The 12,679-nt window shown below is 35.3% G+C and overlaps 1 long non-coding RNA gene across 1 annotated transcript in view; it reads left to right on the top strand.

The window, feature by feature from the left end:
* Positions 1 to 12,679, top strand: part of LOC143694594 (uncharacterized) — a 197,492-nt gene that overhangs the window by 513 nt on the left and 184,300 nt on the right. The window contains exons 2-7 of the long non-coding RNA XR_013183166.1: positions 543 to 684; positions 826 to 888; positions 1,864 to 1,973; positions 4,835 to 4,958; positions 5,417 to 5,493; positions 12,369 to 12,526. This is a non-coding gene — a long non-coding RNA (uncharacterized LOC143694594). The remainder of the gene's footprint in view (positions 1 to 542; positions 685 to 825; positions 889 to 1,863; positions 1,974 to 4,834; positions 4,959 to 5,416; positions 5,494 to 12,368; positions 12,527 to 12,679) is intronic.

The following is a 12,679-nucleotide window of genomic DNA, read 5'->3' as shown; positions in this document are numbered from 1 at the left end:
ATTTTCTATATCAAATGGTGACACATTTTAAAGTCAAGAGCTGCATTCATCTGTCTTCTATTTTTTTCTCAGTTCTCATCAAGTAAATGCGAACTGTTGGATGATTCTCAAGCATTTAAAATTTGGGTTAAAAGTCATGTTGCCAATATTGAATGCTAGAAAATATGGCAGGCTTTACCATTTTTGTCATCCATCATATTTCCACTTCTATTTTGTCCTCTAGGCTGAGCCAGATACTTTTATATGTGGGATTCAGATAACAGAAGAAAGGCTTCAAGTTTTGTTTAAGCATCCTGATTGTGAATGCTATTTCAGTCAAATTAGATTGCCAGAGCATGACAGCAATGTCATTGATTTATTATGTTTTGAAGTCCTTCCCAAACACACATTTCATTATTTTGTTTTGTTTGTTTCTCCTTTCTTTTTTATACCTATGCTTCCTGGAAGGATTCTTTGTTTTGGACCGGATAAACTTCATGCTATGCTGTGGTCAGGGTCCCTCTGAGTCTTTGTACAAATGAACAAATATTTATATCCCACAGATGAAACCAAAAATGAAGCATGCAGAACTATCACATGGAAACAGAGCATGTCAGGACTTGCAAGGCTTTGCTTTATGAGAGAGCAAATTCTGCTGCAGCTTGCATCCCTCCTAATTCAACTGCAATCAACCCACAACCACAGGTAAAGACAGACTGTGGTCCATAACTTACAGGAAAGCACCCCTTCTGATCACTTCATCCTCAATTTTATATCTCTTAATACATACTTCAAAGTATATGGAAGTAAAATGGTGACAGACTGAACAGTGCTTGAATCCCTCAGGCCTGAGTGATGGAAACATCTCAGAGACAGGATGGACTGAAGAGTTCCTGACACCTGTGCTGTGTGAGTGTTACCCCTTATTGGATGGGCAGCAGACTGGATCAATGAACAAACACACCTGAGTTATTCTTAACAAAGATCAGTTCAGTAAATGTGCTTACTTTGTAGATCCCCAGAAGCCATGGGGGCACAGCCAAGGCAGAGTAACAAACAGAGATGATCTGGCTGAAACTGAAGTAACTCAAAGCATTAGGAACCAAATAGAAACCCTTATAAATCTCCAGTATGTAACAGCTAATTTTTCCATTGCTTGATGTCTCTGGTGGCACATATAATCTTTTCCTAATGCTGGGCTATGAGGCTACATTAGCAAAGAAAAATAGAGTTTCTGACTCAGATGAACTTGATTTAGATTCCAAGTTGAACACTCTAAGCAAAGGAATGTTCAGGTCTAGGTGATGGCCCTGATATACAAGTCAAAATAAATTGCAGAGATTTTTTTTTCTTGTTGAATTCTTCATATTTTTAAATATACTTAACCCTGAATATGGTGGGCATATACATGTCAATATTTAGAAGAATAATTTTCACTAGCTAAGATAATATTTCTGCTTATGAAAGCACCTGCTTACATTTCAGTGACTTCAGATAGATGGAAGTATGTAAGAAAACACTTCAGCTCATACTTGAATAGTTTTTTTTCTCTAGTGAGAAATTCAATTAATAACCATTAGATATGTTCATGAATACAATTAGACATGTTTCTAAATTTGTAATGAATAAGTTAATTGTTCTTTGGTATAGTAAAATGATCCATTACTGAAACTCATCCCTTGAGTACTTTGAAGATTTGTATTTCAGCCTTTTACAATACCAGAGCATTCTAAATATTGAATGTGGTTTATGCAACATTTTCTCTTTTATTACTAAAAGGTCTTTATATTGATTTGAAAAAAAAAAATCCAGTGCAAGAATGATCTTCTTAACAAATAACTCATTCATAAATAACAGGACTAAAATTATCATCCTATTTTCCAGAGGACAAAGAAATTTAGGCAGAAGTCATACTTTCTGCTTTTAAAAATACAGATATATCTGAGCAAAAGCTGCTTTATAGTACTCTCAAAACTATGAAGATGACTTTTCAGGTAAGTTGTCTTATTTTATATGCAGACACATAGTCTGGATTTCAAACATTAAAACAAACATCTGTATTGCTGATGTGTTATTGTGAACCAGTGTATTTACACCTGCATGAATTAAATTATATAATTTGAACTTCTTTAAGTACTTGCTATCTTGTAACTTCATATTCTTTTTCATCAAAGAAAACAAAAATATTTCCTTTACGTTCCAGACCTTTTAAAATTAGGTCAATGAAACATGTTAGTGAGATACTTGTTTTTACAGATTAAATGTAGTTTTTCAGCACTAACTCTAGAAAGAAAAACTTCCCTGTATTTCAGCGTGTGTATTTCTGTGCTTGCTTATAATCATGCTGAAACATCTACCTGGGAACAACTTTCCTTTAAAGTTTTAGTCAAACAACCAAAACCTATGCTTTTATCTGTGTGATTTTCTCCTGAAAACAGACTAACCAGAAAGTGAAAGAAAACACATGCATATAATTGAATGAATTTCAGTTACATTATTTATTAGCAACAGAGAGGGAAAAAAAATAAAAAAGAAGTGCAGGTAGTCTATTTTTTTGTCCTCTGATGACATATGTTTCTAACAAAACTTTTGTTTTTAAAGAATATGTCAGCCCTTCCAAAATGGGCATTCTACACATGTGTGTGCTATTTAGATATGTATTATTTTACTAATACTATCATACCTATTGCTAAGAAGGAACTAGACAGCTCAAAACTGCTAAAGAAATAAATTTGAAGTGTAAAAGACTTCAGTTAGATGTGACAAAAGTTTGAAAACTAAAACTATTAAAGTAGATTAATACAATTGAAAATACAAATCATGAGTGAACAGTGAAATCTGTAAACTTCTCTTTGCATAAGCACACCTAAAAGTGCAGATGAACACAAATCACATCTAAAATAAGAAAATAAAGGCTGATTAACACTGTGGTTGCTCTTTGTAATTCATAACATTTTATTTTATTGTTTCAGAAAATAAATTCACTGGGAGATGGGATCAAGAGGAAATTACTGTCAATAGAACCCCACATGTAAAAGCCTTGAATGGTTGTGGAGGTTATGCTTTATGGTGTTTCATACTGCCAGAAACATTTTACTAGATTTGATGGAGCACTCTTTATTCTGGTCTAGAAATCCCAATATTCTATGTAATGTTTACCTCAGCCATGATGCTTAGCACCACAATAAGAAAAAGAGTGATAATGGCTTCTTTGCTCTCCCTTCTCTGCTCTACACCTCTGACATCTTGACTGTGGAAAAGTATTGTGACCCTTGAAGGAACTTTTTAATGCAGTAATCAAATCAGTAACTTGTTCAGCTCTGAGATCAGAATCACTTAACATTTTCCTTAGGCATTCATGATTTTTGGTTTTCTCTTTTTTCTTTTCCCTTTCACTGAAGTTGCTTCATGGCAGGTAAAGTGCCTTCTAAGATCTCTTCTGAAATATATCCTTGCTTTAGGAGACAGCTTTCCTGTCTTCCCCAAAAACAAAGGACAAAAAGTCTTTGAACTCTTGAGAGACTGATGTACATGCTTCCTCTGTAAGCAATATGAGTATTAATGAGGGGAAAAATTTCAACCAATTGTGTTTGAAATAAAATTGGAACCTAAGAAATATCTCCCATGAGAAATTAGGAGTCCATTTAAAAAGCAGGCTAATACATATAGCACCCAAAATCAACAAAGGGATAAGAGAAAAAAAAATCTATCTATAAATTCAGACATCCAAACAACACTCTCCTAACATATGGCTCTTGCTACAATCCCAGATATCAAAGCCATCATCCTCTAACCAACTGCCACTCCTCAGTGTCCTTCAGCTTATGCTAATGATGCTAATGATTCAGGCATTGAGGGCTGATACTGGGAAAACAGAAACTCAGACCTTTAAATGCCACGCTTTTAATTTTGGAATACTTTGTTCTTCTGGTCTTAGTTACTCCGCATTGTTTAGTTGGATTTTTTGTCAGATGGTGCTCCTCAGTAACTCTGATAGGCAGACCATGGTTATGATGATATTCATAACTCTGGATACAGGTTTCTGGTCATTTCTAACAGAGGACAAAGTTGATGAGAAACACAGTGCCAATCAAAACTTAAAATAACTCCTCATTTCTCATTGGAAAATAGATTTATTTAGACAACTCTAGTTCCAAAAAGAGTTTTTTGTAAAAAAAAAAAAATAAAGAAAGTAAAAAAATGAGGGAGGATTCCATTATGACAGGCTTTTTAAAGAAAGAAAATCTTGATAGTATCTCTGACAGCTCCAGTAATAATCCTGACTCTGCCAGCATAGTGGTGATGAATCCTTGTATTCTCACCAAGAGTCTCTTCAGACATGCTGTCATAGGAACTGGCATTGTTAAAATGAGGGTATTGTTTTGATACTTCTCCTGCAAGCATCACATCAGGTTCATCCCTACATAAGAGCAAACTCAATGCTTCTGGACAATTACTGAAGGAGAGAAATTAATGCCTGCTAATATATGCTTTTTATGTGTGGGAGTCTAGCCTGAAGTTCAAACTCAGTTATATACACTGAAAAAGCAGTGAATGTGTCTAAAACAAATGCTTTGTGAGTTTGTTTCTTCTTAATCTCTCAGGAAATGTTTATGATACATGATTTTGAAGGTTAAAGGAACCCAGCCTTGTTTGCATGCCATAAATTAAAGCCGTCAGTATACAATTCATGACTCCAGTTTCCAGTTTCTCAGAGTGGAAATAAAGGACACTGTCATTGTTGCTGTCCTTTGCAGGCCAGGGTTGATGTGTAACAGCAGGTGCCTTTGAAAGAAATGTTGTTGGCACTTGTAAAGGCAGACTTTTCAAAGCTGCATCTTTTTCTTTTATTTAGGGAAAGGCCATTGTTTCTTTTGTTGGATTCTGTCAGGGAAAATCGTTGTGGAAGAGCTCAGGCAGATTAAATGGCACAAAAGGTTTAAGAAACATGGCCACACTCGAGTTCATGGACATTACAGGTCAGTGGTCATATTTAAACATGCTCATACTTGAATACTGTCCCCATGATTATCTAAACCTAGTAATCCTGGAACTATAAAATAATCTTCAGCTTTAATACTGGTTTCATTGAGTTTTTTTTTTTTTTAGTTATTAATTTTTTAAATTTCAATACATGGAAGTATGAAACATATTTTTTTACACAAAAAGACTTAATAAAAGTCTTTTACTAAGTAAGTAACAGTCATGATGAAGCATATGAAAAAGAAAGTAGCCTGAAAGAGGTAACTCTAGGAAGTTCTAATGCCAAATATTAAAGATATTATTGGGGTTTACGTTGAAATTTTGGAAGCACGGTAATGTACATGTCTAGTTACAGCCTCTATGATTGTATAAGACTGATAGTTCTCAAATTTTTGAAACATTTAAATCTTGTGCCATTTCATGTAAAGTTGAATTATATCCTCTCATTCACTAGAATTTCACTGCACCATTTTGTGGAGATTTGGGTTCTATTTCTGTGTTGGAAGCTGATGTCTCTAAGCAAGATTAAAGGTAATTACTACTTCTACTTGCTAAATCTGCAAATAGGAGTATTCAGTCTTCTAAGTTACATCAATTAGAAGAAAGTCTGCATGCATGATTTGAAAACACCAGTAATGAAATAATACTGGTGTTGGGATGCTTTACCTGTGTCACAACATTTTATTCCAATAAAATCTTTAAATTTCTCCCTGACTTTTACAATATGCTAAAATATATTTAATTTAAACGATAACCAAATGCAAACCATAAAATTTATACAAGTGCAATTAAATATCTCATCCTTAACAAAATGAACTGTTGTAATATCTCTATAAAATGAGATATGTTTGATTGTTTTCATTGCTGGTTTTTATTTAAAACTAGCACATTTTGAGAAAATAGTCTTCCAGCAACCAGTTTTGTCTATTGACAAATATTATCAATGGAGCAGAAGATTTTATCTGTTTATAGTTTGTAGCTTGTTATCTAGGTTATTTAAGCACCTTCAGTCCTGTGTTTTTCAAGTGAGGAGTCTCAGTTTTTATTCTTTGGTCTCTGCCTTATGCCCACCATACCTTTAGTATCTCTCTACATTTAAAATCATGTTGAAATAGCACACCAGATATGAGTAAAACTTTTCATAAGCAATATGTCCAAAATTAAAACATGGCAGAGAACAGTCTTGTTATATGGAAAGGAGAATGCAACACCTAGCCCATTTATTTCTGGGTGCACTGGGAGTCATTCCGGATTTGTAGAAAGCTTTATTCCTTATAATTGCCACTGACCTCCCTCCAACACAAAACAAAGAAACCTCACCTTTTCCATAAGTAGGTGGAAAGTCATAGGTTCAAGAAGAGGGTGAAATATTCATTTGAAAAGAAATTGTCAGAATTTTTTTGACATCTCTATTTGAACAACACTTGGGTCACTTGGGAGACCTCTTCAGGAAGAATAATATTTAAGAAAAAAAAAAGGCTTTAATCAAAATTAATCCTCCCTTTGCCCTCCCTTCCCCCTGCTCCATATGAATATTGAAAGGAGGGATAATTACATGATGTACACAAATTGCACTTGATTTGTTTGACTAGCTCCAGCCTGCAACAGTCAGTGCTTTGTGCTTCAATTCAAAAATTTAGTTGTCAGCAAATGTTCAAAGGAACCTGCAGTTCCCTCTACTTTGTAGCTGACATCAGGGAGTATGTTCATAGTTATGTATAATAACATCACACAAAAAAAGTGATATACAGTGATTGCAAGCTGCCAGTCCCTGCATAACATCAGGCTTTGGAGCACATTGCATTTGCTTGCTGATATATTATGCCTCTCCAAACAGGGTGATAATCTATGATAATTAGGTTACGTGGTACGTGCTGGGGCAAAAATCAAGTGTGCAGGGACCTGTTCAGATATCCTCGTTTCTCTGCTAGAGCTAGCAGGATCTTTAGGATCCTTTTCAGCACAAATCTTTTGTTAGTCAGAAGAAAACATTTTCCATAGCTAACTTTTCTCCTGAAAATCATATTGCTAGCTGGAATGCTGTTTTTCCCTGTGTAACAACTCCTCAACATGTGGCACTTTCCATAATCAGAATCAGACAACAAATTGCCATAATATTAAGACAAATCCATGGAACAGCTGCACTTTATATCAGAGTGCAAAAGGAGAAGAGCAATGAGTCCTTGGGACAGCAAAGACATAGGGATATCTATCTAACCCAGCTCAGACCACTCTCATCCCACATTTCCATTGTGGTTTTCAGTTGTGATGTTTTTTTTATACATGAGATAATGCCTTACAATCAAACAAAAGATCAGATTTTGCACTTGATGGTATTCCTGTAGTCAAGGATGGCATTCTGTTGAAACAGAAATCAGAATTGATTCTGATCTGATAATTTAAGAATTTGGAAATTGTCAGCACCCTGGAATCCAACCTGATACGCTTAACACAGAAGGAACACTGCTGTGTGCATCATTGCCCAGCACCTGAACAGGGCAATGACCAAGGCAAGCAAACAAGGGGGAATTGATTGAACAGTGCTGCACATGTAGTTCCAGGAAAATGAAAACATGGCAAAATGTTTTGACTCATACTTCAGGATGATCTTAGGTGGCAGCAGCAGAGGGCCCAAAATTGCTCAAAGAAGGGACTGATATGTCTGAACTTTTCCTGAGCTTGGTCCCAGTCCTGGTTACATGCCAGGCACACAGCAGGCTGCAATGCAGCCCTCATCAAGCAGTAGCTCTGAGGAGTGAATACTGAGAAAAGTCCTGGCTTGCAGTTAGGATAGAGCCCTGCACTATAGAGACAGAAACCTTATTTTTCCCAGTAACCTCCCAAACTGGCTCTAGTCTTGACCCTGAGTACCTTGTTGTGTGGCTACTGAGATTGTTTTCATTTTAAAAATCAAAGTGAGAAATACAATTTCTCACTAATTAATGAAATCCAAGACTTTTCATGAGTAGACCTAAACTGTGACAAACTTAAATTAAAAGACTTGTCCATAGGAAACAAAGCTCTGTTTATTCTTGCAATGAACTGCTTAAAAATTGGAGGTAGTGCCTCTTACAGTGTTTTCCCTTCCAGATCTGACCTATACAATACTTTTTCGTAGTATGTGAGGTAATCTGAAAATCTGCATATTGGGAGCAGTATACATTCTTATGCTTCCTAATGGATGATAAAGACAAGGCACCTGCAAAGTCTAAGCCAGACCACTGAGAGATAAAATGAAGGAGAATGAAGGGTGAAGACAAAGAATTGCCATATGCAATGCCTACTGTAGGTGTGTTCTCTCAGACTAATACTGTGTCAGCTTGTAGGTTATGGCAAGTAAGTGTAGCACAACATAAAAAAAGAAGTGCAAAAGTATAGTTTATTCATAAAATAAATCTATTTAAATATGGAAAATACTCTAGAGACGTAAATGTAGAAAAAAAGGACTCTCAAAATTGGGATCCTGTTCACTCTGTGTACTATCCAGAAGATATTCTGTTTGTGGGTTTTAGTATATCTGCAGAACTAGTGATTTTTTTTTTTATCTACGCACTAGAAATGTAGATGTTCTGTCACTGATGGGGGTCACTGCTTCAGGCATGCATGTAGTCACTTTTGTTGAATACAAGGTGTGTTTTACTCAGGTTGAAACAAAACTTCAACTAACTTAGGATGTTTTTGATATTCTTAATTTATTGAGACTTCATAATACCCTTTATCACATTAACTCTTTAGCATTTAACTAATCTATTGGAACCTTATGAGCTATTTTGAGGAAAAATAGTACTTTTAGCCTGTACTGTATTTTTGTGCAGCTGTATTGAGCCTTCCTTACACTTCTTTACAGATCTAGGCTGATCACCCTGTATTCAGCCATGTAAATGGGATTCATACATGCAGCTTATGCATGTCAGAGGAGCTAGCCATTGGTCAGGGGAGAAATCTGGGCTGCTTTGTAAGACAGTCACTGAGAGGCAACACTGTGATGACACTGATCACAGTATTGGTAATTTTTTTTTTTCTGAAAATCATATTTTTTCCTTAATAATCAGATATAGTGGTTTTCTTACTCCTACAGAAGGAAAATAAGACCAAGAAACCTATTCTCAAATCAAAATTCTGCAATATGATATTAAAGGAAAACAACCTCAAATAAAAGGCCACGCCAAATTACCATATTTTATATTGGAATGTAACAGACACATTTCTTCACAGTCAATTCAATATTTTTGTTCAAGTTTAAACTGATTACTTGGAAATGAATGAAAAACATTCTGTAAACTGAATTTCAAGGCAGCTGGCTGCTTAACAGGAAAGCTGAGTATCAGACTAGTACTGCTTGAGAGGTTCTCCAGAATCTTGAAAGCATCCAAAAGTATGATGATTATAAATTTCTACAAGTTTTATGTAATTATGCATGACATTTAATAGAAATCTTCCAAAGTGGCTAGATGAAGCTTATCTGAACTCAAGTGAAATTAACTGTTAAGAGTACACTTCAAAATGAAATCCTCCTTGTTTTGCACGTCTCATATTACAACAAGTAATTTTGACAAAGACAGTCAAACTGTAACTAAAATAAACTGTGCAATAGAAGCTATCTTTTTAATTAGCTATTTGGAGGTTTGATTTAGTCATATTTTTTTATCCTCATTTTTCTTTCCTATAATTTTAGTTCCTTTGATGTAGGTGCTCTGTGCTTTGATGATTTTCTTTTCATGCTTTCTTTTCAAAGCATTTGATACATTAAAACATGCTGGTCTAGTTGGATCATTTAAAATAAAAAAAGAAATGACTTTTCTGTAAGTCTTCATTATTTTGTTGATTGAATGACAATGGACCAGAATAAGAGTCTTCAGAAATAGGTTTTGCGTACAGTATGATTAGGTAACAGAATCAGAATGCTATTTCTTCATGCATAATTTTTTTTCCACTCAAAGTCCCACTAGGTATTTTAAAATAAAGCTGTCTCTATCCTCAAAAGAAATCAGAGAGGGCCTATCATTTAATGACAAAGATGTTACATAAATGCAAACAAAATACTGAAAACACAAATAGTTGAGACCTTCTTATTGATATCATTCTCTAATGAGTTTGAAGCAGAGATTATTTACAAAACCCTCCTAGTCTGCATGGAGCACACTTGTGAAGATCCTACATAACCTTCTCTTCTGTGACAATGGCACAAGCTAAACTATTGAAAGCATTGTTATCCCCTTTCATCTAATATTCCCATTGCAAATTCTAAACCTAATTACACAGTGTAAACTGTTTATTACAGCTCTCAGTATTCCTTGAATTTCAACAGGAAAAAAAAAATGAATGAGAGATTAAATAATCTAACTTCACTCTTCTATTAGACACTTAGTACCTTTGTCTCTTTTAATAACAGCAGTAAAGTCAGCAGCTGGAGAATGTAGAAGCGTTAAGAGTGGAAGAGGTTGAAGGTTCACAGAATGGTTTACTGAAGAAAATCAGAGGAGATTTTATTAAATAGCAATTAAGAATGGAATATGGAAAATACTATTGCTAAATACTTTGACATGAGTCATTAATGGAAAGGATTTCTGGTAATTTTATATCTGTACTAGGGAAAAGTAAAATTCTCCTAATGTGCATAATCACTTTTTTCCTTAGGCCTATTAATAGCAATGTCAATGGCAGCTGATCCAGCTAGATTTCCAAGGCTTGTGGTGAGGCAGTTTCCTACTGTAGTGGACTTGTGCCCCCTACATATGTCCAAATTGAGGAGCTGCAAGAGTAGACACCAAGTGTAATGAGTGGTACCTCGTGAAAGAGTCTGCAGAACCCTCCTGGTTCACAGAATCTTAGGGTTTTTTTACCCTATTCTTCCCTAAACATCTCTGAAACTCTGTTTTTCTAGACATTTTGTCCATAAAGCATGAGAATATACTGTAAACGAAAGTTGTGATTTCTACTTCTTGAAAGTCTTGTGCTGCAATTTGCTGTGACAACAACCATAGCAAAGAACAGGAGTTTGGGGCCTGTAAGTGGAAATGACCCTCATTTTCTTCAGGAAGCCTAAAGGCCACATAGAAAACACCATTAACTTTCAATTCAGCATTATCTTGTCTTCCCAGTTGATTCTTATTGAAATGAAGCACATGGGGAACATGGCTATTTTCTTCTTTCAAAAACTTGTTCTAGACTTTCAGGTCTAGCAGCTTTCAGGTGTTGAGTCATAAGGACCTGTAAGTGTCAATTATTGCATTGGCCTCCATCAGGATTATCAGCAAGCCTGAAGAGGTTTCTTCCAAATTCCAGCTCAGGACTTAAGAGGCAATTAAAAAGTCCTTCTGAAACTGTTCACCAAGGTTTTTTTTTAAATACCTTGTGCAAATTCAAGTACAAAACCTTGAGAGACTAATTGGTGTCACAGATATACTAAAGCAGAGCAATTCACAAGGATCTCACTTGAAGACTCGTAACTTTCATTTAAGTTGCTTCAAATTAACTCAAATTTAGCTGCTGCTGTTAGTAAATACGAAGTAATTTCACTTAAATTCTACCTGAAATACATTGACACAAGTCCCAAGTATTTTATTCAGCCCATGCCTATGTTGTGGTGAAGATCAGACTTCTGAGTAAACATGTTCCACTTCTCCAATTGTGATAAATGTTTTGGTTGGTGGGTATTTTTCCAGAAGTCAAACATTTTAAGTTAATGTAATGTTATATTTTCACACTGCAAATTCCTTCAGTGGGGAAGATGTTATTACCTTGAGATAATATGTGGAAAAATAAAATATAAAATGAGTTTCATATTTTACACTTGCATTTACCTGTTTTGTGAGTGTCTGAGTAAACTTCCAGTAGAATGGAAGAAGACACTAAATAAAGAAAACAATGGTGACATTTTAATGCCAGCATTTTAATGTTTTTGCAGTGCATTATTTCTAACTCCAGTTGGAAAATTCAGCTCTTACCATATTTCATCGAGTCAAGTATACAACTTAAAGCTTTATACATGTCAAAATTTAAAATTCAAAATTACCATGAAGCCTGGTGTCTGTGCTCTAGGGCTATGTGAACAGGGTGAAAAAGGGGGCAATATATATGCAAAGAAGGGGTTGAAAACAGAAATCTCAAATTCTGTAGAGAAGACCACTTTCAGATTTGAAATTTGCTTGCCTCCCTCCTCCAGTGATACTGAAATGTGTTCTGTTTTCTCCCCTAAGTCTAGTAATTTCATTATTTTGAATGAGTGAATGAATGAATGAATGAATGAATGAATGAATGAATGAATGAATGAACTGAATTAATATATCCCATTACTTCAGCAGGATTTCTAGATTATTTGATCCAGGATCTTTCAGGCTTCTCTTGCAAGAGAAATTCTCTACTCCAGTGATCATCAATATGGCTATTCTGTCCTCCCCTTCCAGGTTCTGCTCATGCAGCATTTTCCAAATATTGACTGCAGTTAACAGCACTTCAACCAGATCATGTCCATAAATGGGAAAGAGGACAAGGATTCTGAGAATAACAAATTCAACCTCACAGCTCATATCAGTGCCCCCTGACTGAGGACTTCACAGCAGCGGTAAGTAGGCTTGCTAGTCGTGAGCTCAGGCTTAACAACCAGTGGAAATATACCTGACATTCAATACATCTTCCTACAACATGATGGACCTGTATTATATGCAGCATTCCAGGTGATATATTAGGAGTGCCTGCTCCAATGACATTAATACTT

The sequence above is a fragment of the Agelaius phoeniceus genome, chromosome 1, assembly GCF_051311805.1.
Source record: "Agelaius phoeniceus isolate bAgePho1 chromosome 1, bAgePho1.hap1, whole genome shotgun sequence".
Classification (NCBI taxonomy): domain Eukaryota; kingdom Metazoa; phylum Chordata; class Aves; order Passeriformes; family Icteridae; genus Agelaius; species Agelaius phoeniceus.
Note: the sequence above shows the minus strand (reverse complement) of the source record. Positions and strands in the feature narration are given on the sequence as shown.